The 26,826-nt window shown below is 54.7% G+C and overlaps 1 protein-coding gene across 5 annotated transcripts in view; it reads right to left on the reverse strand.

Annotated features, from left to right (window-relative positions):
- Positions 1-22,402, reverse strand: part of SMOX (spermine oxidase) — a 50,001-nt gene extending 27,599 nt beyond the window's left edge. For all 5 annotated transcript variants that reach the window (XM_064572860.1, XM_045885440.3, XM_045885439.3 and 2 more), the window contains exon 1: positions 22,209-22,402. The gene's annotated coding sequence lies outside the window, so the exon portion shown is untranslated. The remainder of the gene's footprint in view (positions 1-22,208) is intronic.
- Positions 22,403-26,826: the final 4,424 nt, after the last annotated feature.

The following is a 26,826-nucleotide window of genomic DNA, read 5'->3' on the forward strand; positions in this document are numbered from 1 at the left end:
TAGAGGGGAGGGTGTGGCTGCCTGCACCCGGGGCCCGCGCGGCCGGCGGGAGGAAGGGTCCGCAGGGCGACGCGGGCTGGCGTCAGGTTGGTAAACACACACAGGGTGCTCAGAGCTGCCGCGGACGCCACCTGCCCCGCACCCCGCGATGCGACGTGGAGCTGCCGCACGCCCCGCCCGCGTGCCTCGGTCCCCAGGACTGGGGGGAGGGGGGGCTGCCTCAGTCCTGGTCTCCGGGCTCCATCCGCAATCTCCCCCTCCCGCCCCCGCCCAGGGCCACCCTCCAAAACCGCCTCGCTTATACAATAAAGGAGGGGATTGCTTCAGAGGTCTCACACCCGACTGGTGACGACCCCTTTTTGGAAAAGTTCCGGGGGGGGGGGGCGGGTGTGACTGGGATGAAACGGCGGGGGGGGGTGGGGGGTGTCCCCACTCCCCTCTGAAGTCTCTTCACAGAACCCCCAATCTCCGTGGGCCACCGCGTCTGAAAACCCGGGGTCCAGTTAAGCTGGAAGCTGATAGAGGGAAAGAATACTTGGGGCGCAGCGCCTTCCCAGCCGGCGACATGAACTTCCTGGCTAGCCTCAGAAGGGGCCAGCTTGTCCTCACTACATTGTGATAGTCAGATAAGGCCCTATGTGGATGTCACAAGATGGACAATATTTGTAAGAGCCTCAAGTGTGAAAATCACCTGTAAAGTTCTGTAACTAAATTATAAGCAGAGTGCCTCTGGGTGAGGGTTCAGAAATGCATGGTGGGAAATGGCAGGTGGGCAGTTTGCCTTTAAGAGGAACACAGAAAGAACCCCGAGCTCCCAATGTATCAGAGACCTTAAATTCAAACAGACAGCACAGGGGTGGAAGTAGGTAAGCAAGGGCCATGTGGGTCACCTACATCTCTGATCTTCACAAGGAACCCCACAGTCCAGTTCCCTCCACAGGCCTTGTCCCAGATGGGACTCCCAAGGAGCCAGAGAAGCCTTACACACAGCCCACAGAAGGCAGAGAGATGAGGAGTCCACCCCATGGCCCCCCATATCAACCCAGGGAGCCAGCACACCCTGGGGTCCAAACGGAAAGGGACAGAGAAAACCATAGGCAGGAAGACCTACTGTGTGCCAGGCCCTCAGCTAAGCCCTGAACTGGACCTTCCAGTGCTCTGGTATCTCCAGCCAGGGTAGAGAAGAGGGGGTGAGAAGCAGCTTGTTTCCTGTTGGTTTGTGGCATCTTTTCCTTTCAGATTTTTTTTTTTTTTAATTTTATGAGAAAATGGCTTATTGAGGAAGAAGACTCACTTACTGCTCCTCCATGCCTGCCTGTCCTTCTCTCGCCTTTGGGAAATAAATAAATAAATAACATCCTCTCCTTGATCTGTATGCACAGGAGAAACAGAACACCCTGTACTTTTCGAGCAGATAAAGGAGAGAAGAAAAAAGTGCTGGTTCAGCCAGGCAGGGAGGAGAAGGAGGAGGAGGGGTGGGGGAGGAGGGAGGTGCAGGGCAACAGCCACTTGTCTTCTTGCTCCTGCTTCCATGGCAAAATGAGGGTGGGAGCCTGGAGCTCCCATATCCCCAGGCAGGCCAAGCCTGGTAGCTTCGAGAAATCAGGCCCGGCCATGGCATAAGCATCCCACCCTCATTCAGAATGCCCCACTGCCTGACCTCTGCTCTGGCCTGCAAGCCAGCGACTCCCCCTGCTGCCCAAAGCCAACACTGCCCTGATTGAACCTGCCCAAGAAGCCAATCTGGAAAGCAGGCGGCAGCAGGGGAAGAAGAGAGGAACAGGGGTGCCTGGGTGGCTCAGTCGTTAAGCTTCTGCCTTCAGCTCAGGTCATGATCCCAGGGTCCTGGGATGGAGCCCCACATCGGGCTTCCTGCTCCACGGGAAGCCTGCTTCTCCCTCTGCCACTCCCCCTGCTTGTGTTCCCTCTCTCGCTGTGTCTCTCTGTCAAATAAACAAATACAATCTCAAAAAAAAAAAAAAAAGAAGAAGAAGAAGAAAAAGAGAGGAACGGAGGGAAGAAAGGCCCTGTCCCTGGGGCAGGGTCACCAAAGAAAGAAGGATGAAGACTAGCAGGCCAGGCCCACTGCACCTTCTCTCAACATGCTCACCAGTTTCATTGCATCCCCCTCAAATTGACCCTCCAAGAAGTGCCTCCTAATCGCCAAATACCAGAGACATGCTTTAGTGCTGGCCTCCTCCTGAGCCCCTCTTGGAAATGCCCAGAACGGAGCTGGAGACAGCTCATATCTCCGTGTGCTTCCCCACCATGGTTAACACCGCTGGACCTCCGACCTGGCCCAAGGCTCCAAGCTGAATGCACCCTTAAGGGAAGACCGCCCTTATCCATCAGGTCAAGCCATGTCCAGCCCACAGCCAGAATCACTGTGGCCTCCACTCTCCACTTCCCCACGCACTCGCCTGCCTCCTCCCTCTGAACTGTACCCCTAGAGAATTGCTGGGCCTGCCCCAAGTGTCACCCAGGCCTCTCACTGACCAGGAACCTAACCCAGCAATTCACTGAGCACTAACCATGTACCAGGCATGGGGAAGGCCTCGGCATGTCAGCCCTTTAGCCTCGGGACCCGGCTGACCTTTCTGGCTTCGAGTCTCGCTCAGACGCCACCAAACATACACACATACCCCAACTTCACTGAAGTCTTGGGATCCCCAGCGCTGCCCACCCGAAGCCCTAGAGGAGACACCCCTCCCTCACACGCGTCAGAGAAGCAGGCTCTGGCCTCTGTTAACACGCACACCCTCATGCAGGGCTTGCTCCACTGATGTTTCCCGAAGCAGCTGACCCCCTGGAAATGTGCGTTCCTTGCACTAGCTGGGCTCCGCGATCACCCCCATACACCCACCCAGCCCCCGCCGCCATCGCTCTTCTGTTCCCAAAGCAGGGACATCTCACCCCAGGAAATCCTATGCTACGATTCAGTAATGAGGCTGCAGCCCCACAACCACCGAGTAGGGTGTGGTCCCAGGCTACACGGGGGACCCCTCCTCAGGCCGTGGGGGTGAACCGCAAGGACGGTCAGTGGCCCAGCTCGGCGCAAGGCGCCACTTCCTCCTCAGGACTGGAGTCCGCTTCAGCTCACCCGGCAATCGGCAGGTCACTTCCCGCCCCCCACAGCGGCCACTGCCACCAAGGGCCAGTTTCCCAGGTGCCCACGCCCTTCCAAAGTCTCCCCTCACCAGAAACAAAAAGCCCTTACCATCCTTGGCTCCCCTCTAAACACAGGCTACTCCCAAATGTGTCTGCTTCACTGTCCTTTTCCCAAGGTCACCTCATTGTGAATGACCCATTTCCGAGAGAACAATATGGCCAAGGCAGTTAGCCCACCTGGCTCACCTCACCTCACCCTTAACGGTCCAGACTCCACCAGGTGAAGCACTCCAAAATGGGCCCACCACTTCCGATCAGTTGCCTTCTCCCTTCCTATAAGCCCCATGTTTGCTCCTGCAGGGCTCTGGGGGGCCACCTGGACCCTCCCCTAAGCAATCTTGGGGACTTGGAGAGTATCTCTCCTTTGAACAGATACTCCTAGTGCTCAAGGGCTGCAGCCCTTCCTCAGTTTCCCTGGAGGGACTCCTCTCTGCTTCAGGTTTCTAACAGAAGGGAGGGAGGGGGAGGGAAGCTGGGGGGCTGGTCCAGGGGAATCTCTTTGGACTGCCTGGCAGGTCTGGGGAGGGATTTGGATTCTCCTGGGCCCCCCAGACAATGCAATTATTCTTCAAATGTAAAAAACGCCCAGAAATCCCAGACCAGCTGCTTTGCACAGTGACCCAGACAAAGGGGCTCTGTGTCTGCACATGAGGCCCCTCCCAGCCCTCAACCCCAGGGAGGGGCTGGGCCCAAACTCCTCCCAGACAGACCCTCCCCAGGCCTCCTCACCCAGGCCAGGCAGCCAGGAAGTGAAAGAGGGAGGGCCAGGCCTGGCCAGCCACAGGGGCATGAGGGTGGGCAGTGAGACAGTCTAAGCATGGGGACAGGGCAGGGGCAGCCTGGGAGCCCAGTCTTTCACTTACCAGGTGACCCTAGGCTAGTGTCTTCCCTTCTCCGGGTCCCACCTGGCCAATACCTCTGAACTCACCCCAAGGATGAGCACCGGCACCCCACCTCCTGGACATACTGGTTTGAGCCCCATCTGATGCTTAACTGCCTCATTTAGTCTTCCAGCTTTCCCATTTGTAAAATGGGCATCAGTACCGCTATGTGGTAGGACAGCTGGGAGGATTCAATGAGGCAGCACAGACAAAAGGCGTGGCCCCCTGCCAGGGCCATCTCTGAGAGAGCAGAGAGGTAGGAAGACCCCTGAAGAGACCAGGACAGAGATGGGAGACCTGGGGGCCCCATCGCACTTCTAGAAGAACCCCAGTCAGCGTCTGAGCTCAGACCCAGGCCTCAGCCTTGGCCCCAACCCTAGTATCAGACGAGACCTTGACCCTGACATCAATAAGAGTACACCACAGCCTATGTTTCGCTGACCTCCAACTCTGAGTCAGCCTACATCCTACCCAGTTCTGGAGGGTCGGGCATCAGAGACAATGGTCACCAGCTAACCCCAAGCTCATAAAAGGGACAAGGCGTGGGAGCCTCATTCCACAGAGCTCACCCACCAGCAGTGTTCTCTGGCTCTCGAAGGCCAATGTGGGGAAAGGGCTCTGGAGGCCCCATCTTCCTTACTAGCACTTGGACTTCTCTCCCAACACAATGTCTTTGTTAGCCATCTTTCTTCCTCATGACCAGATGTGTAAAGTCCCTGAAAGCACAGCTTTAAAAGTCTTTGTAAGCCTTTTCAGGAGAAGCTGGGAGCCCACTCCGCATGGAGAGAGGCAGCCCTAGACAGGGTGTCCAGGGGGACAACACCAGTGGCATGGCCCACACAGGCAGTGGTGGGCAGGAGAGGGAGGCCTTCCTGGAGACATAAGCACTGTGGTCTGGCCTCTACTTCCCTTGAGGCTCTGCAAGGCATGATAGATCCAGGAGGATTGTTCCAGGACCCCAGCTTACAGCTGCCTACAGAGACAGACCGTGGAGATGACCCAGCCCGGGCTAGAAGCCTAGCTGGGGGTGGAGGAGGGGAAGCAAGCCTGGAAAAAGCCAGAGAAAGGGTAGAGTCCTTCTGATGGGCATAAAGCTCAGCTGGCAGTCTGAGAGAAACGGAGGTAGAGATGGGCCAGGGCAGAGCCCAGGACTACAGTCCTGCTCCCACAGCCACACTCAAATGGCTTTGCCCCACACCCCGCCCTAGATATCCCACCCTGAGCAAAAGTGAGTGAGTGGTTCACACTCTGACCATAGATCAGATCAGGGGCTGGTCATGACTGCTTCTAAACAAGCAGCGATGAGCCTTTCCAAATCTGGGCCAGCCCACCAGCCCAGCTTCCATCTCCAACCCCCACTCCCCATAGCCCGTGCCCTGGGGCCCCATCTCTGTGCCTGACTGTGTGCACACATCATCTCTGGCCAGGTAGGCAGCCACCTCTCTGCAAGCAGGGCCCACGGTCTTCCCCTCAGATCCCAGAGCTTCCAGATGCAAGCAAACACCATGACCTCCCCCCACCCGGCCCCCGCCAGCCCAAAGAGAGGTCAGGGGGCTGAGATGATGACTTCCACTCCTGGAGGCTCCTAGAGAAGATGAAATTGCCCCAGACAGCAGCCTCTGCCCCAACCAGGGTGGCCTTGGGAGAGTCCATGAGCCCTGAAGCCTCAGTTTCCCTTTCTGTAAAATGGGAATAATAAAATGGCAATAATCCCTATTAGCCAGCCTCCAGTGTCCCCCAGCAAAGTCCTAAGGGCACAGATCTCACTGTGGCTCCCTTCAGCAGCCCTTAGGATAAGATCCCATGGCCTGGATTTCCTCCCTCTGAGCAGAGAACCTCATGCCCAAACTGTGAATCCCCCTCCAGGAAGTCACCAACCACCCAAGTGTAAGAGACCACAGAACTGATCACTGTCCTAGTGACCACACTGTTGTGGGACTGCCCTTGGTGATACAGACCAGATGAGGGCAGAGGAGAGCTCAAAGGAGATGGTGCTCACAGTGACTCACTCTTCTGGGAGGAAGCTCTCCTAAAAGGGTGAACTTGAGAGAAAATTAGCCTCAAGCCCAAGATACCAGCCCTGTTTTAAGGCACACAAGTCACTGTGGCCCTTGAGGAACCTCAGAGAGGAACCCTCCCTCCTCTACTCTCTCTCTCTCACACACACACACAATCACAAAAATATACTTCCTTATGGTTCACTTGATGATCTAGCTTGATAAATAGTCCCTCCTTTGAGGATAGGCTATAGCACCATGGTTTTCATACAGGCCCTCCCTGGGATCAGATCACTTGTTTTTTAATACCAGTGGTTTGAATCTTCACCACTAATTAGATGAGTGACCTATAAGCCTCGGTACCTTCATCAGTAGAATGGGGATAAAGCGTGCCTGCCTCACGGAGCTGAGTGTGACAGTGCAAAATACCTAGCCCAGAGCCAGGCATGTAGCAGCCATAGTTCTTATGTTTGTTTTCCTACAGGCCCAAGTGCATGCTGGTCAGGGTCATGGGCCGGGGGGGCGGGGACGGGGAGGGTGGCCTGGGCCAGGAGACCAAATGTGGTGGAGATGGAGGAAGTTGAGTCAGTAGAGAAGTCACAGACCCTCCTGCAAGATGACTTCAGAGCAAGACCTCCAGAGAGGCCCGCCCTACCCCACAGTGACACTGCCACAGTCTGATGACAGGAGAGGAACAGAGCATTAGGAGAGAAGGGCCACCCCACTTACGGGGGATGCTCGGACCTCCCAGGCAAGGCTTGTGAGGCTGAAAGCGCAACAAAAAGACAATCCATGTGGTCACCAGCCTCCAAGATGGCCCTCAATGACCCTCGTCTCCTACTACTTGTACCCTAACGTAGTCTCCTCCCATGCTGGCCTGTGTAACCAAGAGGATATCATAGAGTGACAGAGCATGACTTCTGAAACTGGGTCAGAAAACACCCTGTGGCTTTGACCTTGCTCTCTTGGACTGCTTACCAGAGGAGAAGCCAGTCACCACCTTGTGAGGACACTCCAGAAATCCTATCAAGAGGCCCATGATGCAACAGACTGAGTCCTACCAACAGCCAAACCATCTTGCCAAGCTGTGAGTGAACCACCAGGAAGCAGATCCTCCAGCCCCAGGCAAGCCTTCCAGTGAGTGCAGCCCCAGCTAACATCTTGTCTCAACCTCCTGAGAGACCTCAAGCCAGGAACACCCACCTAGACTGCTCCCAAATGCCTGACCCACAGAAACTGTGAGGACAGTAAGTAGCTGCTTTAAGCTACTATGGTTTGGGGTCGTTTGTTATGCAGCAATAGGTAACTAACACAGCAATTCTGTCTCCCCAGAGACCCCCAAGGTAAAGACCCCCCTAGGCAGACTCCCCATTTGACTCAGGATACCAGCTCCCTTTCTTTCTGAAATGCAGGGCTGTGTTGGAGTGAAAGAGAGGCTGGCCCAGGCCCTACAACCTACAAGTCTAGGAGACAGGAACTCTTTTCCCAACCAGTGCATTAGGCTCACCTGGAGATTTTTACAAATGACCAGTACCCAGCCCCCATGCTGGGTCATTTATATCAGACTCTTTGGGATGGGACTGAGCATTGTAAGGGCCCTATATGATGCTACATATAGCCAAGGCTGAGAACTACCACTCTAGAGCAGGCTCCCAATGCAGACTCCAGGCCAGCCCGGAACATCCAGGGTCCGCCTGTGCAGGACGAGGAGGCAGAAAGAACAGCAAGGCCAAGCAGTGCCTAAGATCCACTCCCTCCCCCAGGTTGGGCTGAGGGTCTCCCTCTACCTCCCCTCCCCTGCTTCCCTGCAATGCCAGCCCCACGCCTCTAGTGCACCTCAGGCCGGACAAGTCCAACTCTGCCCATGAGGACTGCTCCCTTAGAGAGGACCCAGCGTGCCGGACGGCGTTGAGCTCGCAGTGGTCCTGCGGAAAACTTTATTTTCTCACCTATCAAATGGTGATTGCCATCATATCTGCTCTGCTCTCTCATGGGTCCTAGGCTCCCCCTCAGATGTCTTCAGAGAGATTTATATGTTTTGCCTCCCCCGAAAGACGCGGCCCTGCCTGGCACTGCATTAGCCCCGGGGGAGGACACAGCAATGGATTAAAGAGAGAAGGTACGGGGCGCCCGGGTGGCTCAGTCGTTAAGCGTCTGCCTTCGGCTCAGTTCATGGTCCCGGGGTCCTGGGATCGAGCCCCACATCGGGCTCCCTGCTCGGTGGGGAGCCTGCTTCTCCCTCTCCCACTCCCCCTGCTTGTGTTCCCTCTCTCGCTGGGTCTCTGTCAAATAAATCTTAAAAAAATAAATAAAAAAAGAGAGAAGGTACGACAGGGATGTGATAACAGCCATGATGGGGACTGGGGGAGAAGATGGGACAGGCACCTAATGGGGGCAGGGAGAGGAGTCAGAGAAGATTTCCAGGAGAGTCCTGAGAAATGAGCTCTCGCGGGGGAAGGGCAAAGGCTCAGAGGCACTGTCTGCAAGATCAGCTCTCAACACCACCCTTCCCACCCCCTCCACAACTCATCCTCCAAGCTCCAGACCACGGAGCCACATGGCCACACTCACCCGACCTTCCTCCGCAGCCGAGGCAGCCACCACCTGAGCCACTCGGCAGGCGTGCAGGGCACCCCTCGGCTTCCCCAGGTGACGCAGCCACACACATAAGCTTGTCCCCACAGGGGCACCCAGGAGAAGGGGCAGGATGGCCCTGGCTCCCCAGAGGGCACCAGGCTCCTTGGGCAGCACCCCAGCCCTCCAGAGAAAGGGGCAGGATGGTCACACAGTCCCTCGGCAAACAACACAGGCACTGCAGACTCAGTGTAGAGCAGGGTGAAGAGCAGTGAGAAGTCTGGGTGGGCACAGGACCTGGGGGGGCAGCACGTTCCAGGCCTAGGGTGTAGCCAGCGGGGAAGCCGCTGGAGGTAAGCACCAGCAAGTTAGGAGAGAAAACGAGGCCTGAGGGGAGAGGGGAGAAAATGGGGGCAGGAGGAGGCAGAGGGCGGATTTTCATTCATTCCTTCAAAAATGTTTTATACTCGGGGCGCCTGGGTGGCTCAGTCATTAAGCGTCTGCCTTTGGTTCAGCTCAGGTCATGATCCCAGGGTCCTGGGATCGGGCCCAGCATTGGGCTGCCTGCTCGGCGGGGAGCCTGCTTCTCCCTCTCCCACTCCCCCTGTTCCCTCTCTCGCTGTGTCTCTCTCTGTCAAATAAATAAATAAAAATCTTTAAAAAAAATGTTTTATCCAAACACCCATTAGGATGGCTACTGTCAATAATAAATAACAAGGGTGGGTGAGGATGTGGAGAAATTGGAACCCTTGTGCACTGTTGATAGAAATGTAAAATGGTAGGGCTGTCTTGGAAGACAGTGTGGCAGTTCCTTTAAAAATTAAACATAGGGGCGCCTGGGTGGCTCAGTCAGTTAAGTGGCTGACTCTTGGTTTTGGTCCTGAGACGGAGCCCGGCGTCAGGCTCCAAGCTCAGTGCCCAGAGTTTGCTTGGGATTCTCTCCCTCTCCTTCTGCCCCTCCCCCGCTCTCAAATAAATAAATAAATAAATACATGTAAAATTTAAATATAAAGTTACCATATGATCCAGCAATTCCACTCCTGTGTATATATGTAACAGAATTGAAAGCAGGGTCTTAAAGACATAGTTGGACACCCACGTCCATAGAAGCATTATCCCAAAATAGCCAAAAGTTGGAAGCCAGCTAAGTATCCAACGACAGATGGATAAACAAAACGCATTAGGCATATACAATGGAATATTATTCAGCCTTAAAAAGGAAAGACATTCTGACACCTGCCTACAACATGGATGCACCTTGAGGACATTATGAAAAGTGAAATAAGCCAGTCACAAAAGGACAATTACTGTATGATTTCACTTATATGAGGGACCAAGAGTGGTCAAATCCAAAGACACAGTAAGTAGGGTGGTGGGTGCCAGGGGCTGGGGGGCGGGATATGGGGGGCTAGTGTTTAACGGGGATAGTCTCAGTTTTGAAAGATGAAGAAAAGTTCTGGAGCATAGCAACATGCCTATCCTTAATACCACTGAACTGTATACTTAAAAATGGGTAAGATGGTAAATTTAATGTTATGTATCTTTTACCACAATAGAAACAGTAAGAACAACTACAGCAACAAAGATGATTCGTGAGTGCTACTCTGTGGCAGGTACTCGGGATACAGCAACAGCCGGACGCCTCCACCACCAACCCCCCAGAGGCTCTAACAGGTCAGGAGTGACAAGTGCCACCACACGAAATCAGGGTGAGGGGAGAGGCGGCCGCTCTGTGTGGGGAGGTCAGGGAAGTCTGGCTGATAAGGGGACACTGGCACAGAGGAAGTGACCAGCAGGAGGGGCGCAGAGGATGAGAGTGCTGCCATGACCTCCTGGGGACTGGCTGACTGACAGGATGTGGGGGTGAGGGCGAGGGCAGGGTCAGGATGACTTGGGTGACCAGTCATGACGCCATCAACCCTGACAAGTTCTGTGTGAACTGGCTGTCTCCTCTCCCCTTCACGACAAGCCTGTGGGGAGGGAGGATGAGAAACTGAGACCAAAGAATTTGGCAGGAGGACCCCCCAGCCCCCCCACCTCCCCAGGGGAGGGGGCTATCCCAGCTCCCCGCAGCCCCTGACTGGGGTGAGCCGCCCGCACCCGGAGATCTGCCCATTCTGCGGATGGAGCCCTCAAAGCCTGGGACGGGGGGCGGCGGATGAGGAGGTGGCTTCCCCGTGGGGCTTCTCCCCTCTCCCTGCCAGGAGCCACAGCAGCCTCAGTTCTGGGGTGAAGGAGGACAGCCCTGTCAGCACTTTCCATCGACTCTTTCAAAACCACTGACAAGAACCGAGGCTGGGAGACAAACTCAGCCCGGGCACCGTCCCCCCCCCCCCCCACCCTGCGCCAGCCCCTCGTGACTGCACAAAGCCCGTCTGTGCTTGGGCTCCAAGGCCCGGGAGGAGGGAGGTCTCCTGCAAGCCCATCCTCTCTCCGGAGCCGCGGGGTCCCCGCTCTGCCTCGCCGGGGACACCCTGCCCACAAAGAGGTGCCACAGCCCCGACGGCAGAGCCGGAATGCCCACGGCGGCCGGCGGGGCCCGGGCAGTGTGTGTGGGGACCTGAAATGCTTGGCACGACTCTGTCCCCCCTCCGGCAAAGCTCCCTCTCCTATGGCCCCCACTCACCAGAGTTTATCACAGGGCAAAGGTGGCATGCAGGATCCCAAAATGAAAAAAAAAAAAAAAAAGGAAAACATCCTCAAAATACCCAGCCACCAGATACACTCCATAGCAAACTTGTATTTAGGGAGCCCATGCTGGGGACTTGGCATTCACTGAATTTTTTAATATGACACACTGCTGCCCATTTTACAGATGACAAAACAGGCTCAGAAAGGTTCACAGATGGGAGGGAGGCCACCCGGATAGAGTGAGGAGCAGAGCAAGGCTTGACAGCACTGAGCTCATCTCTTTCTGCCCAATGCTCGCTGGGTTCTCAGGCTCCCACTCAGCCTCCCCAGGCAGCAGGCCTGAGGACTGCCCTCAGCTTGGCACTTCTTCTGTCTTCCCCTCCCCACAGACTGACACTGAACACATTGTGCCAGGCACTCGGGGCTGGCAGGAGGCATCCCAGGGCCTGGCGGCTCAGCCCAGCTGCACTGCCAAAACCTGGGGCTGCCACTGGGAGGCCACCTGCCTCCCAGCCAAGGAGCTGGTGGGGCGCACCGTATGCCACCCTAGCCTCCCTACCCCATGAGGGCTGGCTTAAGGCTTGCCAGGCACGACGCTGCGCCGGGCCACAGCCCTTTGCCCTTGGTTTTGTCCTCCATAAACAGGGACAGAAATGGGGGTCTAACTGCTTTTCTAAGAGCAACTCACTCATACTTCCCTCTAGACAGTCCCCTCCTTTCTCACCGGCCCAAGACATTCCCCCTCCTGGTAACTTCAGAGCGGTTTAACTGTGCTCTCCTAACGAGTCCTAACACAGGATCACCCAATAAAGGGCTCTCCATAAAGTCCAACCCTGAAGCAGAAACCCCCCACCCCCGCCCCCACCAGTGCCAGAACCCGGTCTGGAAAGCCAATGGTGTTCATTTCAAAATGCACATGTGGGCCCTGAGCCCATGATTTAATCCATAAAACACCTACAGAGTTAAGACACTGAGCTTGGACAATAAACATATTCTTCAAGTCCTTTTGTTGAGTTCAAAGTCTCACCAGCTTAATAACTCACCAGCTTTTGAAATCAAGAAACATCTGTTCTTATAAATTCTGTCATCATCGTTATGACTACTTTTGCTGAGCACATGTGAGGTACAGAGCACAGTGCTGAGCATTTCCCGTGAAATGTATCAGTTGATGCTCGCATCGATATCCCCATTCCACAGAAGGGGAAAACTGAGGTTCAGAGAGCTTCCACAACCCCCCCCCCCATCTGGCATAATGCGCTCCAGAATTCATTTAGTAGGATCTTAACGCTCAGGTTCTACTCTTTTGTAAAACCAGGGAATGAGTCAGGTTCATTATCTTTTCTAGAGTTACCTTTTCAGATTTACTCAAAAGTTAATCATGCCATTAATTGTGTATGATTTTTTAAATTTCTAAAATAAAAAAAGGAATAAAAGGGATCTCTGTGTTTAACATTTAAAAGCCTCATTTAAAAATCTTTCCTAAGGATGTCTGCACATTGGTGATCCTGAGTGTCTCCTGCTTGAGTCATCTTAAAATCTAGCTGACTCGAGGTCTCGTTTTTGGCCAGTCTGAAAGAAGGACCCATCAGCCCCTCCTCCCTGGGGTCTGGAGTTTGGGGGGCTGGGCTGGGCTGGCTTGGGCAGGAGGTCTGGTTGTGGGTAGGGAGGCATGGTTGCACGTTTGGGGACAGGCTCTGTGGGGGCTGTGAGGGAAAGAAAAGGCATCAGACCAGATGTCCGAGAACCTGGCTTTGAGATCCAGTCATGCCATTTGCTGGCACTACCAGTTTCTCCATCTGTGAAATGGGGTAACAGCTCATGCGGGTGGGGCCGTGTGGAGAGGACAGGAGCTATGGGTCTGCCAGGGCCTGGCACCAAGTTGGCAGAGGGTAGCTAGGTTCTTTCTTCTGTTTTCTAATGAATTACAGATCAGGGCGCCTGGGTGGCTCAGTTGGTTAAGCGACTGCCTTCGGCTCAGGTCATGATCCTGGAGTCCCGGGATCGAGTCCCGCATCGGGCTCCCTGCTCAGCGGGGGGTCTGCTTCTCCCTCTGGCCCTCCCCCCTCTCATGTGCTCTCTCTCTCTCATTCTCTCTCTCAAATAAATAAATAAAATCTTAAAAAAAAAATTACAAATCATTTCCCAGTGCTTCTTAAATCACACCTTCCTTAACATCCTCCCCCAAGAAGCAACTAGAGGATAAAGGAATCTGGAGTGAGGGGGCAGGAGTACTCCACTCCCCCCCTCCCCCAGAGCCAAGCTGCCCTGCTGTGGCGGAACCAAAATGCTTCTCTTTTCTTCATCTTCCGTCCTCTCAGCCTCTGATGTAGAGAGAGCAAGAAGGAGGAAGGAGCCGGGGCAAAGGAGGACAGGAGCCTGGCGCTGGGCTGGGTGAGGACGCTCGGGAGCATCCTCTGCCAGGGGCCACCCTGAGTGCCTTCGTCACTGCGTGCGGTGCGCCGTGATAGCAACTTCTCCTGGGTCACTGCTAGAGCGGCCTCACCCCATCTCCTCTACCCGAGCTGCCGAACAAAGAGCCCTCACACCTCAGAGGAAATGAGGTATGGCAAGGGGCGAAGCAGGGTAGCCTCCCTGAAGGTTCCCCCCAGCCACGGGGGAGCAGAAAGGGAGAGGCAGGGAGCAGGGCCCTGGGACTCTCCCCCTCCCCCTCCCGCACTGGCAACACCCCTTCCTGGAAGGTGACAGGGGGAGATTCTTTTTTTTTTTTTTTAAAGATTTTATTTATTTATTTGAGAGAGAGAATGAGAGAGAGAGCATGAGAGGGGGAGGGTCAGAGGGAGAAGCAGACTCCCTGCCGAGCAGGGAGCCCGATGCGGGACTCGATCCCGGGACTCCAGGATCATGACCTGAGCCGAAGGCAGTCGCTTAACCAACTGAGCCACCCAGGCGCCCCGTCAGGGGGAGATTCTTAACCTTTTGGGAAAATGGACTCAGAGCTCTGAGAATCTGAGCAGAAGGGTCATATAAGCAACCTGCCCCCTCCCCGTGCTTTGAGCCGGGAAAGGGCACAGCTATTCTGGAGGAAGCCCAATGTGTGTATTTTAAGGGGGGGGGGGGGGGTCCTGCACTGCCACCCCACCATCTCTGCCCACCCGTGCCACATTTCACACTAAAGCATCGTTCTGATCAAACCACTACCCTGCTCAAAGACCTCTGATGGCTCCCCAAGGCAGGCCCCTGCCACCTTCCCCCTGCCCTTGGCACCCCGTCTCCTAAGTGCACCCACTGGACCTTCTGACTCCCACACCCAGACCAAGCCTGTGACATCTCATTCTGTCAAAATCTCCCCCCGCCCCCGCCGGCCACTCCTCTAAGCAGCAGGTCCGGGCTACCCCCGCCGTCCCTCTTTCTTCCCCTCTGCAGAAGATTACTCCTCGGGTCTAATGATGGAGTAGACATAAGCAATTTGCCCAAAAGCACTGTCCAGCTTGCTTTGGGGATTTCCCAGGCCCCTTGCTGTCTGGGCCCTACATGGCCTGGTGGGGTGGGAGGAGGGTGGTATCTGAGGGCCCCAGTCAGATGAGATCCCCAGACAGGACCCCACCTTAAGCCTCACCATGCTCTCTGCTGGCCTTTGTACCTCTTCATGTCCCTGACAACTGTCCCCTTCCCTGGGTCCCCCCCCCCCCCGCCGGAGACACTGCCTACAGCCATGTCAATCACACAAAGAGCAGCCAACCAGTATTTGAGTGTCATAATGGCCCTACAAGGGAGGTCATATCATCCCCACAGTCCAAATGAAGAAACTGAGGCACAGAGCAGTTTAACTTCTTGCCGAGATCACAACCCCACTCTCGGGAGATGAAACGCTGGGAGACCTTGGAGAGCAAGGAGATGGTGGGGGAGGGGTGGGGGGAAGCCGTCCCAGGATCACAAAGACCCAGGCCTGGCTACCACAAGCCTCCTCCCAGGTCCCTTCCTCAACCACCCAGTGCAGCGGAACAGAGCTGTTGCCACAAGAAGCCAGGGCTGGCTCTGGGCCCAGATCCCTTTCAGACCAACCCTCCCTCTGCAGTGCCCTTTTCTTCCACTGACGGTCCAAACAGTACCCACCCCACCAAGCCTACCTCCTCCAGGAAACTACCCGTCTATCCTTCTTTCCCTACCTGGTGCTTCCAGGCCCACCCATCACCCGGGCTTGTGGTCTCTTGCAGAGGAGCATCTTTCCACAACAGCCCTTCACACCGGGTGTTTTCCTGGTCAGTGGGACATATTATTAGGCAGTCTTCCCCAAAAAAGACTTTCATGGTCAAATCACTTTAGGAAACACTAAAAGCTTTCTTTTTTTCTGCAGGAATTGTCAGAACCTTTAATTCTCTTAAATGCATTCTGAATCTCCCACAGGCTGGTGGAATGAATTTGCCAGTTTCTACCCTTATCTGCCCTGGAACCCCTGGGGTTTCTCAGAACAGTCTGAGAAATGCTGCCCCTTCCCACCTCTTCAGAACAGCCTGGCACAGCACAGGGCAGACAGGCAGGGATCACAGGGGGATATCCTTTTAGGACATATAGGGGACATTTGGGGAACTCAGCCTGCGAGCCCCTCTGGGCACTGCCCTCAGGGCCTGTCCTTTCTACCTTCCTCTGGGTGAAGTGACTGCTTCCCCTCCTGCCAGCATCTGGAAGGGATCTCATCTCACTGGGGCCCTCAGATACCACCCTCCTCCCACCCCACCAGGCCAGGTAGGGCCCAGACAGCAAGGGGCCTGGGAAATCCCCAAAGCAAGCTGGACAGTGCTTTTGGGCAAACTGCTTATGTCTACTCCATCATTAGCCTTGAATTTTAATATTAAACCAAAATTAAAATGTATGAAGCTGCCGTTCTGAGATGCCGGGCCCCACCCAGGAAACCCTGTAACCCTCCACCCCTCCAACCCCAGCTCCCCAGGGAGGGCATGGGGTCCTTCAATTTACAGGAAACTCGGGCCTCAGAGGGGAGCAGACACTTGCCTGTCACGGCCCAGTCAGGGGCAGAGCAGAGAGAAGCACCCAGATACACGGGGAGGTGGCCAGGTGGGATAAGACCCCAACGGCGGCTCAGGTAACCATCAGTACCAGCTGCAAGGACTCACACAGGCCAGGGTGAAGGACGCTGCACACCCTGGGGGTGACAGCTCAGCAGCTAGGGTGACTCTGGGGACTTTCAGAAGAGGATGGCATGTCTGGGGCTGAAGTCAGCTGTTTCCCCAATCTTCTTGGCCCCACCCTGGCTGGAGGAAGAGTGCTCACCCCTGATTGGCTACCCACAGGGCCGGGCTCAGCTGTCAGCAAAGATAAGGTGCCCTATGCACTGACAGTGTGTCACCCTGCCTTGTGGCCATCGCCTAAGACACCCTCTCGTGGTCTTGAGAGTTCCTCACAGTCAGGTACTAGAAAAATCAGGCCTATGTTACCGGTCTGAGACCCAAACTGCCAGAGGCCCTCCACCCAGCCCCACCTCCCAGCACAGTGGCCCCTGCATCCCACACCCCTACATACTCCCCTCCCCCAGGACCCCACACACGCAGCTCCTATGCCTCCTACCACAGAGCCCACAGGACCCAGGATGGTCCCCTCTACCTGTTCTAGGTCCCGCCTGACCTGCACCTGGCCCTGCCTGCCTGCCTGGGCCCTGAGTCCCCAGTCTCAACCCTCCCTACACAAAAATGGCCACAGACCAGCAGGTTTCCACCATCCAGGAGCGTGTGAGAGATGCAGAGGTTCAGGCCCTGGCCTAGACCCACTGAATTAGAGCCTACATTTTAACAGGATGCCCAAGTGATCCATGTGTTAGAGTTTGAGAAGCACTGGTCTAATCAAGTCATTGCACCCGAGGCCTATAACTTTCGATGGCTCCCCAGGGCCTAGGGAATCAAGTCTAGACTCAGCAGCTTGGCACTTAAGGCCTTCCCTGACCAGTTCTCCAAGCTTAGGTTCCCCCTCCACCTTGGGAATGCCATCTCCCCCTCTGTTGGCTAACGCTGCCCAGGATTTCAGGACCCTCTAAAGCATCACCTCCACCAGATAACTGGCGGAACTATAACCCCTTATATCACATCTGGCATGGCTCACTCATTTCCTGCAGAGTGGAGATCTTATCTTGTGTTCCCAGTGGCTCTGAGCACCAGACTGGGGCACAGGTGCTGACCACAGGTAACAAGGTCCAGCTGAGGGGCAAGTCCACCCTTGGCTCCAGCCTGCCAGCCTCGGGCTCTGCCACCGTCTTCACCTCAACTCAGCAGGCAGGGACTCGGTACGGACAAGTCTCCCTGCCAGAGAAGGGGCACTCCCAAGAACCATGGGCCTGGGGAGCTTCTGGCGGCGATGTGCTTACGCTGTGCCTCAGTTTCCCAAAATGAAAAGAATGCCACCCACTCTTCCTCCCTCTTTTCTGGGGGGGACTGGCAGGATCTGCTGAGATAGAGGAGCAGATCTCTTCGTCTGTGGGGCTCAGAATTTGAAGCAAAGAGACTCCATCCCTATATAATCAGCAACCCTTGTTCGGCTAGCCGGCCAGGCCCTGGGGAAGCCAAGTCACCTGCCCAGCAGCGTCCTCATGACCAAACAGGAAAGCCTCGAAGGACAGGGCTGCCACACCCTCCACCCACCTCCCTCCTTCCTGGCCCAGTTCCTCGAGGCTGGCACCTCGTGGGAAATCCTCCCTCCTTTATGCTGGGTCTGCAAGAAGGCACTCCAGCATGTAACCTCTAGGAGTTCCCAGCTTCCACAACCTCTGGGGGGCAAGCAAAAAGTCTCTCCAGTCCCATTTGACAGACAGACAGACAGACAAAAAGAGGTAAGGACAGGACCAGTAGTGATGTGGATTAAGCTCTATTCAGGTCTCATTTCTCTGTGCCCCCAGCTCTGCTCAAACCTCCATCCACTCCCCAAGGCCAAGTCTGAAGCTCCACCTGACAACATTCTAAAAGTAATTCGAAGCAGGTTATCTGCAGATTCCCCTACCTGACCTCTTGAGCTCTCCAGAGACAGATGTAGAGGGCAATGGGCAATGCTAAACCCAGAGAGTTGACATTCTAATGGCATCCCAAGCAGGGAGCTGTTTTTGCACTTGACCTCCCCAGCACCCCAAAATCACAGTCTGCATGACACCCAACTACTTGGCCTGGGCCTGGAGTCCCTCCTGGAAAAAATGGGGCATGAAGCAGAGAACCTCAGCTGCCCACTCTGAGTGAGGACCCCTTCTACCTTAGAAGGTATGACTTCTTTCCTACCTCCCCAGCCCCCAAGGCCAGGCACCTCTGGGAGTCCGGAAAAAGCCCTTGTTTGTTAAGAAGGCTTCAGCTGGTGCGGATCTGAGCGGCATGGGAGAAGTGGCAGAGTGGAGTGGTTTAAGGCACAGTTCCTGGAGCCAGGTTCCCTGGGTTCAAATCCTCACTCTGTCTCTACTGAGTTATATGACTGTGCCTCAGTCTTCCCATCTGTAAAATGGGAATAAGACCTACCTTATAGAGCTGTTAAGAGAATGAAAGGGGTTAATATTTTCAAAGTCTTTAGACGACTGCATGGCACCCAGTGAGTATACCAGGGCCCTGGCCCAGCCTCTTGTGCTCTGCTTGATTTCTCCCACCCAGGATACTCCCCTTGCTCCAAGCCTTTCCTAGGCATGTCAGCACTCCCCTCACAGTGTCCCCTTGGTCCATCACCAGTCCCTCTCTCCAGGGCCCTCCCAGAGCTGAGGTCCCCTGACTCTCAACTCTCAACTCTGAGAGCACCAGCCACACAATTTAATTCTCAGCTGGCTCCTTTGTGCAAAGAGGAGAGCTGTGGGTGGAGAGACAAGGGTCTATAGAAAAACCCCCAGCCCCAGCTTCTTCCTCCCCTTCAACTCCCTGCCCCCAGGGTTGGGCAGCCAGCAGGCACCCAAGGTATAGGCCTGAAATAAATCTCTGGCTGCCCAGACTGCCCCCATCTCCTCAGTTAGATCACACACACACACACACACACACACACACACACAGCCCTCTGCTGACCCAGCCTGGATTTCCACCAAAGAGAGCAAAGGAAATCATTGATGCCCAACCCACCACAACCCACACCAGCTCCACATCCCCCAAACCTACCTGATCCCCCTCTAGGCATACAGGCCCGCTTTTGAGCTGCCTGTACCTTCCCCACTTCCATTTCATATCCCGATTTTACAGCAATTGGCACAACTTCTTTAGTGGACAGAAAATAAAAATCCTCAGGGTCGCGTAAGGTTTAAAGGGGGGCTCTTGCAATGACTGCAATACCCACGTCTTTCTGCCTAACCCAGCCCTGACCTTCCCACCTGGCTCAAGACTTCCCAAGAGTCAGCTACATGCCAGGAACTATGCTAGATGCCCCAGACACAGCAGTGGGCCATTCCGTCAAGGTCCAGCCCTTGAGAAGCTGGACAAAGTAAACAGACAACTGCAACAAACGGTTATGGACTGCGATAAATATAATGAAAAAAGGAAACCAGATGCTATGATGAATTACAGGGGAGTAGGGAGGGGACCTCTACCAAGACTGGGAAGGCACATTAAAGTTGAGACCTAAAAAATAAGAAGGAGTAGAACCAACCCAGTAGAAAACCCTAGAAGAACATTCCCGGCAGAGAAAATGGCACAAGCAAATGCCCAGGGCAGGAACAAGCTTCTGGTGTTCAGGGGGCAGAAATGATTCAGACATGGCTATCAGGAAGAATGCAAAGGGGACGGCGGTCAGGATAAGGCTGGAGGAGGTCAATGGTGGCCAGATCATGGAGGGTCTAATCAGTACGCTTTGAAATTTTATTCCAACTGAAACAGGGAGCTATCAAGGGTTTTAGAGGAATGTGATTATCTAATCACTATTTTTCTAAATCATTCTTGTTGCTCTGTTACAATAGATTAGAGGTGGGCAAATGGGAATTTGGAGAAAGCAGAAAGCAGCTACTACAGCTTCTGGGCAAGACATAAAAGGTGGCTTGGCCTGGGTCAGTAGCCTGGGGCCATAGCAGTGAGTCTGGGCATGAAAAACAGGCCTGAGATAGATTTTGCAGAAAAAGCCAAACGGACGTGCTGTTGGACTAGATGTGGGGACGGAGGCAAAGGGAGGAGTTGGTGCCACTAGCTGTCTTTACATGTGGGTGGGTTATGGGCTGTTTCGGGAGATGGGAAGGCCCGCAGAGGGTCACATCTGGGGAGTGCCGTCAGGGTTCTGTGTCATCCATATGAAGTTTTCATATCTACGAGACATCCAGGACACCCTAAACCATCAGATGGGTGGCTAGATAGAGAAGCTGGGGCTGGTGACAAAATTTGCTACTTAAGATCATGAGAAGGAAAATGATGTACATTTAAGATCAGTGTGTTTGTAAATTAATGCTTGATTTTATAAATCATAAGAATGAGAGCTGGGAGGATAGGTAAATAGCGGGAGTCAGGACAGAGGAGGGACTGAGGACAAAGCCCTGGGATCCTCCAACATTTAGAGTTGAGTGAAGGAGTTGTCCCCAAAGACGACTAAGGAAGGGCTAGCCAGGGAAGGAGGAGGAAAACCAGAAGTCAAGAGAGGATATTGATTCTAAAGGAGAGAAGATCAATAAGACCAAGGGGGTCAAGGAAGACCTGCTTGTGGGAGCGTGGTAATCACTGGAGACCTTGACTGGGGCAGTTTCAGTGAAGTGCTAGGACTGAAGCGAAGGAATGCGCTCCAGAGAAGCAGGTGCAGACAGCTCTTTGGAGAAGTTCTGCTGTGCAGAGAACTGGAGAAGTAGGTCTGTAGGTGAGGGAAAATGAAGAATGAAGGCCAAAAAGGGGGGCTATAAGTAAGGGAAGGAGGGCATCAAGGTGTGTTCTTATCCTGTTGTGAATGATCCAGGAGAAAAGAAGCCACTTCTGACACTGCAGAGAGGGGAAGTAATCCAAGAGTGTGGGACAGGGAGCGAACCACCTTGGAGCCCAAGTGGCGGCCTGGGCCCGTGGCAGGAACTGAGATGCTTCCTCCCCCCTCACAAGAAGGAAGGGGGGGCAGAAGCGCCAGATTCTCGGCACACACTTTCAGATGCATACCTTCTCAACCCTCTATTCATGCCCACTCCAACAACCCCTGCGGCACCTGCTTGCCTGCTGCTGGCTCCAAACACCAAGTTGCCCCCCACGGACTGGCACGGGATGTGCCACCACCAGCCCGGTCTGCAAACAACCTGTGGGTACATCTGAGCGTTCGTGCCAGCCACTGCACTTACCTCACGGGGGCTCTGCCTCTTCCTAGGGCTAGCTCTGAGGGGGTCCACGCGCCCCTCACCTGCCCTACCAGAGCCCCAGCCCCCAACCCCAAGGCAGTGGCCTCTTCCTCAGCCCCTCCCCCCAAAGTGAGCACTCAGTACACCCTACCCGTTTCCCAGCCTGGCTCCCCAGTTGGCCCTTCTGAGAGAGCTGCTCCCCACCCTGCCTGCCGCCCCCCCCCCACCTCCTCGAGACCACCCGGAGAGCCGGAGGAGGGCGGGCTGCCCAGCCTCTCCCGGTGTCCCGGCCGTCGCCCCGGCGCCTTCTCTTCTCTCCCAGCGCCCACCCCCTGGACCGCCCGAGTCGCCGCGGGGCGTCGGCGCCCGGCTTTGTCTGTGCCCACCGAGCGCGCCCGCCGGGCGCCCCGGGCGCTCCCCTGCAGCACGCAGCTCCGGGGGTCCTGCCTGCCCTGCACTCCAGTGCGCTGGCCTGGCCCGCGCAGCCCCCGCCCCGGGATCACCCCACCCGGCCGGACCACCGCTTCCCCGGACGCGAGCGAAGGGGGCGCGGCGCCCTCTGCGGTCCGCGAGCCTCCCCGGCACAGCGCACCCCAGCCCTCCCGCCCGAGCGCCGCGCTGACCGCCGCAGCCCGGGGCCGCCGGAGCCCTCGGGGCCCCTCACCCTCCCGTGCCGGCCGCAGCTCCTGCCGGCGCGAGCGAGAACTGGGGGCCAGGGGCCGGGGGCCGGGAGCGGGCGCGCGGTACCTTTCCCTGCTGAGCCGGGGAAGTGAGTCTGCGGCGAGCGGCGCTCCAGCCTCGGCCTCCTCCGCCTCCCCTCCTCCTCCAGCCGCCTGGCTTCCTCCTCCAGCCGCCGCTGGGACCGTAGGGGCCCGAGCCAGCCGCCGCGGCCTGTGTGGGGCCCCGCTCCGCCTCGCGTCCCCGGCCCACCCCGCCGGGTCCGCCCGGGCCCGGCCCCCAGCTCCGCCTCGGGGCGGGGACGCGCCGAGCTCCTCCCCCGCCCGGCCCGCCGGGGGCGGGGAAGCTGGGGCAGCCGGGGCCGAGGACCGCCGGGCCCCCGCCTCCAGAGCCCCAGGCCCAGCGCTCCGCACCTGGGCCCGACACCCCCTCCTCTAGCTGGGCGCCAAACGTCCCTACTCAGCCCCAAAAGAAAAGCAGCCAGCCCAGCCCTGCCCGCCCTGTGCAGGGCGTAACTCGGGCCAAGGCTGCCTGCAAGACGACCCGCGGAGCCAGGACGCGGGCCTCAGTTTACCCGCGGAGCTCAGAACCCTGCTTTCAGAGGGAAGGGGCGCCCCTCTCTCCTCCTGGAGCTGCCTTCACTCGCGCAGACCCTACACTGGATCTCAGTTGGGATCAGAGGGCTCGTCCCGAGGGCCACCGCCAATCTCTTTCTCTTCAACACCGGTGCCTCCACTACCACCCGCCACCACCCCACCACCCGCCACCACGCCTCTGAGACCTCCGCGCCTCACTCTCCAACCCTAGACAGTAGGCGGTCGGGGCAGGGGGCTCTCAAACAGCCACAGCCCGTCCCTTCGCCGCCCACTGAGCGGAAGTGGCCTTTAAGAAAACAGCCTTCGCTGGGCGCCTGGGTGGCTCAGATGGTTAAGCGTCTGCCTTCGGCTCAGGTCATGATCCCGGAGTCCTGGGATCGAGTCCCGCATCGGGCTCCCCGCTCTGTCTCCCTCTGCCTCTCTCTCTCATGAATAAGTAAATAAAATCTTTGAAAAAAGAAAAAAAGAAAAGAAAACAGCCTTCGCTAGTGCCCACTGCCTCATCCTCGATTTAATAAAAAAAACGGAGCAAGTAGGTGTGAGGGTCAGTTTTTCTTTTCTTTTAAAAATCACAGTTATTGGGATATTATTTGCTTATTCGCTCTTTGAGATTCTGCAAGCACCGCTCTGGTCCCCCTTACAGTTTTTCATTTGTGCTCTTTTAAGGGGTGAGGTCAATTGGTCTGGTACCATTTCATTGTTTAACTCTGTGAGCATCTCCAAGGCCTCCTGGAGCTGATTAGAGACCCAGTCCAAGGGGCGGAAGCCCTGGGTGGAAGCCGGGCCTCTCCCCAGATCTGTCTTTCAGGCTGAGAAGGGTGCCTCACCTAACCTAGACCCTACAGGGGACCCAGCAGGCCCCACTGCAGAGCATAGGTCCACATGGGTGGAGGCCAGGAGAGCAGAGGTGTCCCTACAGAAATGGTGTTCGATGCTCCCCTGCAGGAGGAACCCATGTGAGTATAGGCTTCAAGGCAGGGACATGGTGAATTTTAGGTGAAGTTTCTTCTCAGCAGAAAAGTCCTTGTCATTGCCCAGGCTAGTCCCTTCACCAAGAAAACCTTTCTGCCCCCTCTTGACCAACCCCCATGTCCTCTTGGAGTTAAAGGTTAAAGGTCACACCTTCCTCTGTGAATCCTTCCCTGTCACCGAAGAAGCAGAAGGTTTCTGAGTGGGCTCTCAGATTTCCTGGGTTTGAATTCTGCGTCCACGTGGCCTCCCTGTGCTTCAGTTTCCTCACCTGTAAAATGGGATTCATAAATAATACCTATTCCAAAGAGTCATTGTACTAAATAAGAATGTTAATGTGGACTTGACGAATGATGGAAAACTACTCAGACTGGCTTGGTGTCAGCAAATAGGACATGCATACGTTCACATAAGAGAAGACGCCAATGGTCTGCCTGATCCGGGTACAAAGAGGCTTTAAAAATATCATCAAGACTTAGTCTTCCCCTCCTCGTCTCTCTTCTCTGTTCCTTGCTGTGGCAAGATGGCTGCCGGCAGCTGTGAGTCCCACGCTCACGACCCAAGTCCTCATTTCTTTCAGCTGTCCCAGCAAAAAGCCAAGGTTACACCAAGTTGGCTCTGCCTGGGTCACATATCATTGTTTGGGCCTGAATCACATGCCCAGCCCTGGAGTCGGTCCATTCCAAACCACAGGGATGCGGAGTGAGGAAGGGTGATGTCAGGGCACTGTTTACAATTAGAAGGTGAATGGCCCAGAGCTGTGTGCCAAGCACACAGAGAGTTCACAAAAAAAAAAAAAAAAAAAAAATATATATATATATATATATATATATATATATATATATATATATATATATATATATATATATATATTGGCCTTTGTTGAGAGCCTTCATCATATTTCAGGGGTGCCCAGTACCTTTTGAACATCCTTCTGTGTTTGGGGAACTTTGCATGTCACGAATCCTGCACCCCCTCCTCCAAAGCCAAAAATGCTCTTTCCCAGTCTCCTCTGCAGCGGGGTGCCAGCTTCACCCGGGCCCTGCAACCAGATGAACCACGGGAGATTTTTCTGTGGAAGTGAGCACCGTGAGAAAACAGGCGGCACCCAGAATCCATTGGGGAGGATGGTAGCAAGGACGGCACCGGAGGCAACTGGCTGTACGGACAACTGTGACAGAGGTGCTAGAAGGCTTGCCAAAGTTCGTTTCAGTTGCCTCTTGCTGCCTGACAAACCACCCTCATAACCTAGTGGCTTAAAACAACAGTTCCTTATTTCTCAATTCTTTGGGTTTACCGGGCTCAGCTAGACAGTTCTTCTGCTTCATGTGCTGTTGATTAGGAACATCAGCTGGAAGCTTGGCTGGGTCTGGAACAATCCAAATGGTTTCTCTCTCCATGGGACCTCTCCTGCAGAATGGCCTGGACTTCCTTACAACACAGCAGCCTGGCTTCTCTCTGGGGTGAAATGGAAGCAGCTTCCATTTGGAAGCAGCATCACCATGTGGTGAGGATTAAAAAGCACAAAGGATATAAAAATTGATGACCTAGGCCCAGAAGGGCCATTTCATTACTTCTACGTCATTCTGTTGGCTAAAGAAACTCACAAAGCCAGCCCAGATTCAAGGGGAGGATAAATGGACTCCACCTCTTGATACAAAAGGTGCAGTGTTGTATTAGTTTGCTAGGACTTCTGCGACAAAGTCCCACAAAGTAGATGGCTTAATCAACAGAAATTCATCGTCTCACAGTTCTGGAGGCTGTAAGTTCAAGATCAAGGTCAGCAGGGTTGGTTCCTTCAACCAGCAGAATCTGTTCCATTGCTGACTCCTGGTTTCTGGTGTTTTGCTGGCAATCTGTGGTGGTCATTGGCTTACAGATCCATCACCCTAATCTCTGTCCTCATCCCTTCATCTTCACACAAGTTCCCCCTAGTTGCCTGTCCCTGTTCTGTGTCCAAATTTCCCCTCCTTACAAGGACACCAGTGAATTAAGACTCATCCTAATAGCTTCATTTTTACTTGATTACCTCTGTAAAGACACGATCTCCAAATAAGTTCATGTTCTGAGGTACTGGGGATTAGAACTCCAACATACCCAATATATCTATCGGGGAGACATAATTCAACCTGTAGCAAATGAGCATACAGGAATGGAAGGATTCCTTGGTAGCCATATTACAGCAGAAGCCCCAAGGAATACCTCTCTCTTACCTTTGAGAATGGATTTCTGGGGTACATGGTTTCAATTAGGGTCTGGAATTTTAAATGCTCCTTACAAATAATTCCACCATCACCAGCAACCTTGGGTATAACCCGTTTTCCTATCCCCCCGCCCCTCCCCGACCAAGGGCATCTTTGGAGCCTGATTGGCGCAAAGTGGATTGGAGCTAAGAAGGTTCCTCATTGTTTCCTCCCAGAACAACGAGGGGAAGGAGGTCAGGCGTAGGCACCTGACCAGCTGTGAGGCCTTGAGCAAGTTAGGCAAACTCCCTTTTGTAGTCCTTCAAATGAGGGTAATGTTAGGAGCCTGTCACTCAGGTTTGTGGTGAGGATTAAAAAGAACAAAGGATATAAAAATTGATGTCCAAGTCATCAGAGCCCCCTTCCAGATGTTATTAGCATCAGTCTGCCACATCCATACAGCGGATTTAGACTCTGCTTTGTGTTGAAACATTAGTAAAGCATTGACCACAGTCAGACTTCACATGTGTGGCACAATTTAGAGTTTACAAAGCACTTCCACACCCACCACCACAGGGAGAGGTCAGAGTAACAAAGAAGGGCTTTAGGAAGTGTATAAATTATTAAGTAATGCTGGCTTCTATAAGGAAGAGACCCAAGAATACAGTGGTTCAAACATAATAGAAATTCATATCTTACCTACACAATAAAGAGGTATTCCCATTTCATAATGGCTTTCCTCCACATTGTGATTCAGGGATCAAGGCTCATCCCAGTATGTGCCTCCAGCAACCATCAGGGTCTTGCAGTCATCTGCACAAAGCCAGCAGCAGAAGAAAGCCTTAGCCTGAAAACTGACATTACTTCTACTCACACACCATTGGCCAAAACCATTCGCATGGTCGCACCTAACCACAAGGGAGGCTGGGAATTACGCTC

This window comes from Mirounga angustirostris, unplaced genomic scaffold, assembly GCF_029215605.1.
Source record: "Mirounga angustirostris isolate CCGP_5_RB_7025 unplaced genomic scaffold, mMirAng1.0.hap1 SCAF_10, whole genome shotgun sequence".
NCBI classification, from domain to species: domain Eukaryota; kingdom Metazoa; phylum Chordata; class Mammalia; order Carnivora; family Phocidae; genus Mirounga; species Mirounga angustirostris.